This window comes from Chiloscyllium plagiosum, unplaced genomic scaffold (assembly GCF_037043375.1).
Source record: "Chiloscyllium plagiosum isolate Xiang-an unplaced genomic scaffold, Cpla_swu_hap1 HiC_scaffold_47, whole genome shotgun sequence".
In the NCBI taxonomy this organism is placed as follows: Eukaryota; Metazoa; Chordata; class Chondrichthyes; order Orectolobiformes; family Hemiscylliidae; genus Chiloscyllium; species Chiloscyllium plagiosum.
In genome coordinates, this window is record NW_028270185.1 from 45,957,982 (window position 1) to 45,964,288 (window position 6,307).

Here is a 6,307-nt window from a genome sequence, read left to right on the forward strand (position 1 = left end):
ATCACTGCGCCCTACAGCTGCACTGCAGATAAATTAAAAAAATTATGATATTCTCTCGATTTGGTAATCAGGAGCGAGATTGTTTGAATTGTTGAAAAGGTAAGATATGCTGATAAAATACAGTATATTAAGTGGGGAACCATAAGGGAAAGAGAGAACAGTAAAAGATAGTGTTCTGGCAAAATTTAAATTGTCATTGCACACGATTCAGAAAATGCTGGAATTCACAAACATACCATAATGTGGAATGTACGTTTCAGGACAAGCAAAGCAAGCAGATTGCAAAATCTTAGTCTGAAAGTTTTGCAACGTCAGTTTTAGTTTAGATGAATGCACGCATGGGTTTCAGTGCTGTAATGATCTCATAATCTGTAGAAGGAAATCCTTGCCTTCGAGGATACGTGTGGAATGTTCACTGATTCATCCCAGTAATGGCAGGACTGTCCTCTGGAAGCATATGAGTACAATTATTCAATGCTCCATGGAGTTTCGAATAAGAGGTGAAGGGCATGTCTACATTCACAAATTAATCATTCCGTGGAACTCAATACAAGGACACATGAAGTGATAAACAAAGTGGGCAAGAACACGGAAATATGATACACAATAGCTACGACAATTTCTATGTGCAAATTGTTGATTTCAGACCCACGGTGGCTTTTGGTAATGATATTTACTGTCCAGAACCAGTCTGCACTGGAATGACTCGAGCCCTACTGTGATGTATTTGAACTTCAGTTACCTTTAGAAATAGCTGGCACTCACTCAGATCATGGAGATTTAGAGAAATCAAATTTAAAGCAAATAGTTCATCTTGAAACTGTGAAATCTTTAGGTCACCGTCAGTGGGAGCCTTGTGTGTAATCCTTGTCCTTATTCTCCAACAAAGACATGTGAAGAGGTTAGGAAGGGCACAGACACTGCTTACCGAATAGCCAGATATTAGGAAGCCCAGGGATGGGGTTTACTGAGACATAAAAACATCAGAAAGGATATAAATGATTTCATTCGCATTATGGACAGAATGAAGGAGTTTATTCACGACATGTGGAAATGCTGGACCAGAAACACTCAAGTTTAAAAGTAAACAAAAGAGATTTTCTCATAACGTGTGGTTTGAAGTGACTAAATTCGGGACATTCCGTCTTTCAAGTGAATCAACGACTTTAGTTGGAGCTTCAAAACCATTAGTGAATGATTGAGAAAAGATTGGATGAGAGTTTCTTCCACTCAATAAAGTCGCTGAATTCCTGAATGACTTTCTGGAAATAAAACGTAGATTTATGATTTCATCGTGTTTTAAAAATACACGAACAAACATACAAGGAGGAATTTACCATTGAAAGAAAGGAAAAGTGTGGGTGTGGATTAATTTCGATTTGATTGTTTTCAGACACAAAGACATTTCATGAACACGTTCAGCTGAAGAAAATTGAGTATAAAAAGTTTCTGGATTTGAAAGATATAGCGTATTATTCAAGGTGAAGCATTGTAAATGGGGCTGATGTCTTAAAATAACTGCAGACAGAAGTTACATCCTAATGAGTGGCAATTGAATCGTCACTTGGAGACGCAACACCTACTTTAAAGATTTGACCACATTCAAATGAAGTTAGGTGTATTTCACGCTTTCTTATATCCACCACCAAGTCTACTCTGTCTTTTTTGTATTTTTAACCCTCTGTACTGCTCTGCAGCACACCATTCCAGCTGAAAGATGCTCAGACTAAAAGTGAGTACAATATTCCGACGGCCCCATGCGATCAGTCTTTTTTTTTATTATTACATTGCGGGTTTGCAACAAACTACATAACATGAAAACAGATCAACATCTATTTTCCCAGAATTTACCGCAGTGCAAATGGGAAACTTTATCCGTCTGCCGAAAAATCACCTTCGGCTCTCCCTCCACACATGATTCTTCACGTTTTAAGTATTCGCAGTATGTTTGTTGATCAAGGTGTCATTATCCTGAAAAGGTCGTTTCTCAATCCACAAAAACTGGTACTTTCCCATAAACGTGACATTGCTCAATATCACCTTCTACCCGTACCCCTCAACACGTCAAATTGAAGCTGCTCCATGTGAGGCTCAAACCTAAAACTTCGGCAGAGCACAGCCCACTATACTGGCACAGAGATACCGTACACTGGTCACCTGCAGCACTGGAGCAACATATTATTGCTTACCTCCACATTCCTGGTTGTACATTAACGGTTGGGAAACCGAGTTTCTCTGATTCCGTGTTTGGTCACTGCGATTATACGATCATCCTCACCAGTGGTTCTGACCCCGTGTGAGGCAAGTGGTGAGCTACTCATTGCAAAGATGTAAAAATGTGCAACTGCAACTTTTGCCTTCACTAATCCATGAGCCTTTTATTTTGTTTTTCATCTGTAGAAATTTTAAAACCTTCATCTTGAACAGACTCAATAACAGATCTCCATTGTGTCTCTGGCATCAAATTCCAAAATGTAAACCCCTTCTGAATTCTTCCACCGCAGTCCACTGTTTGGGAAGTTTTCCTGTTCGGGGGAATGCACTTGCCAGTGTGTCAAATGCTGCTCCCAGCATTCGCTCTGGCACTGCACTCAATTTCCTTCTGACACTTGCTCACTGCGTTGCTGTGATCATACAGTGACTTGGTGTCACACAGCCAGGGAAATGATACAGATCAAGGTTTTTGCATTGTTGAATTCAATTGTCAGTTTAGCCTTATTTAAGATTTCAAATTTGCCTGTCCTGTACACAAGTGCGTGTCAAAAATATCTGAGTGGAAGAAAGGTGTTCTGAATAATGACATTGAGCACTATGCACTCTCCTCCAGTCTGGAAAACAATTCCTCACAGACAACTTTACACCTCCTGCTGTCACGGGCACTTCAGTCCGTTGGCTTCAAATCTTCACAGATTTCAACAGACATTGTTACATCGTCATTTCTTCATTTTTGTTCAGATCACTGTGAGCAGAGTGTCACAGTGGGAGTCTGTTTGCCCCACAACTCAGAGGTAAGACGATACTATTGGAACCGTCCTGTACTATTTATCATTTCACCAAAACCATGTAGAAATATCTGCTGCTCAGCATAATTTACGCAATTCATTTATTCATAAGGTCAAATGTGCTCGCGATTTATGTGACGAGGTGGCCGAGAGGTTAAGGCGATGGACTGCTAATCCATTGTGTTCTGCACGCGTGGGTTCGAATCCCACTCTCGTCGTTGTTGTCAGCGATTTTCAATTGTGCTATCTTTGGATGATCACAGCTGTCCAATGGTCTGTTTATATGCATCGACGCTATAATAAAATCTCAAAGAATAATTTGAGTCTGTTGCCTAAACTGCATTGAAATGTATATTGAATTGGGACAATGAACAGGAACGCGATTGTCTTTTACAAGTCAAGTTGCTGTGAACTTTTATCGTATGAAAGAGATCCATGAGAACCAAATAACGAGAGATGCGAAGTGCATGTTGATGCATACGATTCTTAATGAGTGTTTTGTCAGATGAAATTTGTAGCAGTTGGGGAGAAGTGATTCGTCTTGGTGAAAAGAGCACAGAGAGATAGTACGAAACAATGGAGGTATTTCAAAAGTGGCAGGGGCTGGGTGTAGGGGCACCCGAGAACTGGCTGTAAATGCACAGTAGAGAATTACCGATGTGGGTGCCGTGCATGGGCACAGACAGACTTACACATTGGTCTTATCCTTTCCCCCTTGCTCTCGCCATTGATGAATGCTGGACATAAGACACATATAAACACAAGATGTGGGAAGTAAACTCCTTCTCGTTATGCACACACTTGATGCTTCATATTTAACTGTGAACAACTGGAGAAGTCAGCAAGTTAACTGCAGGGACTGAATCTAAACTGTGTATCAATAACCGCAGATTTATGCAGCATAAACATGAAAACTGATTTGAAATGTCTTTATACGCATGTCATTAACAGACGGTTCGTTCTAATACCTTGAGCTGCTTTTAATGACATGACGCAGCAGGGAACATTGGAACATCAGACTGGTACAGCCAACAGCAACTGGACGTTTTCTATTGACATGGAGCAGGGAGCATTGGGATATCAGACTGGGAGCTGCAACTTCAACTAGAGTAGCTTGTATTGACATGGAGCATCAAGGAACACTGGAACGTCAGGTTGGGAGCTCCAACCTCTCTTGGAGCAGCTTGTATTTGCATGGAAGAGGAGAGAGTATTGGGACATTAGGCTGGAGGAAAGGGTATTCAACTATTTTAATTTGAAGTAAAATAGGATTCAACATCTCAGGTGTTAACTGATTTATGAAGATTCTGTCATGGGAAAATAATTAATTCATTAGATATTAAAGACAATTCCTGCAAATATTCAACTCAGGAAAACGCATTGGTACAGAGAGAAATGGGAGTGATGTTTCAAGTATTTGACTTTTCTTTTCTGGCCGACTCTGCACTAGATTACATCACCAGAAGGACGTTTTCACGCATTTCATGTCATTCAGTTTCCTGCAAATACGGACAGATCATTAACATAATCTAAATCTGAAAATTAATGGGAATATGCGATGTAATGATTAGGCTGGAGTTTACCTCTAATTATGGTGAAAACGTAGCAAAGTAAGTTGCAATTTCTTTGATCAGCAGTGACCTCATTGATTGGCTGATCAATGTTTAAGGACAATGTGAAGTGAATCATTGATGGTGACTCACCTTTGTTCACCTTGTGAGTGTTATTTTTATTGCTCCTGTCAAAATTCGCATCACAGCTCTGCAGCGTGTAAAATCTCAGCTGCGCATCTGGCCAGTGGTACAGCCATTCGTATAGCTGGCTATGGATCAGGCGGGTGCAGGTTCGACTTTTGCTTTGCGCAAGCGCATTGTGGAGATGCAGCACACATCCAAAGTAATCTTTTTTGTTCCACTGAGGTGGATAATGTTTGAAATTTTCATCTCCAGGAACGAAAATTCTTTTACTGTCTACGATCAGTTAAACATTACCAAGGGTCATCAAAGTTAAAAATCACATGGCATCAGATTGTATCGAACTAGCATATTTGGAAGCAGCAGTGTTCCATGCACTGTTTCTTCATCAGGTGGTTGTGAACTGTTGGGCTCTAATATGGCTTTGTGAAATTTTTAAATTTGTCCATCCCAGTCCAATACCAACACATCCAAGTCATGGGTACCATCGACACCACGAACGGTCGGTTAAAGTCCAGATGATCTTCCACAACATCGCGCATATTGACACACGCATCAAGTTTCTGCAGAAAGACACCTACCTGATAAAAGAGCGGCTCTCTGAAAGCTGGTGTTTCCAAATAAACTTGCTGGACTATGTCCTGATATTGTGTAATTTTTAACTTTGTCTACCCAACTCAAACACTGGCACTTCCATATCATAGAGAACATCAGTCATGTCGCAGCGCTGTCAGAGAAGACAACCCTGGAATAGCCTCACACATTGCACATAAGATACGTTTCATTTTCAGAAACCAACCCACTCAATCGCTGCAGCTCCTGTGTATGAAAAGCACAAAAATGAAATAGCTGAGACTCAGTTTTGACAGTTCTTTGAAACTCTTTGGGAAGTGGAATCAGAGGAGAATGAAGGATTAACTGTCCGACTGTGTAGAGACAGGGAAGGCACTTTTACCTTCATTCAAGGGCTGGGGTATTGACTGATTAAAGGCATTAAACAGATTCCTGGTAGAGCTGCGCTCTCTGCATCAGGAACAAGAAGTCCTTATTTCCTGAACGGTAATGAAATCCAGCCCACTCAGTCAAAGCGCTGAATACTAACTACTAGACCACCAGGGATGAGGGCAGAAGCAGTTGTACAGCTTCTTCATAACGCGGTTTTTGGAATTATGTCACTGCAGATATATTTGCCCTCAAAAATGATTGAATTATCGAATGTTTACAACACAGAAATGGGTCCATCATCTCACTTCCCAGCACTTGGTCTGCAACCTTGTACACTCTGACGTTTCACGTGTTCATTTCAATGCTAATTTCTTTGAAACGTTTTAATCTCGTAAGACACAATAAATTGAATTGAAGTTTGAGATGGGAAAAATGTGTTCACACCCGGTCGGGGAACTGAATCCCATTTTTACCCACAGGCTGGAGCACGCAGACACATTTCCCCAAGAGTGATACAGGCCTCGGGAGAAAACAAGCAGAAAGTAACATTTCACCCACTTGGCTGATGTTGTCCCATTTCAGACTTCAACACCAGCAAAGAAAGGAAGCATTCAGCCCCTCCCGTCCCAGTGTTCCTTGCCCATTCTTTCCACATCTCTCTCTAGT

At 40.9% G+C, this 6,307-nt stretch overlaps 1 non-coding gene across 1 annotated transcript; it reads left to right on the plus strand.

Moving 5' to 3' along the window:
• The first annotated feature begins 3,138 nt into the window (after positions 1-3,138).
• Positions 3,139-3,220, plus strand: trnas-gcu (transfer RNA serine (anticodon GCU)). Its single transcript has one exon. It is a non-coding gene; the product is annotated as a tRNA-Ser (tRNA).
• The last annotated feature ends 3,087 nt before the right edge of the window (positions 3,221-6,307 follow it).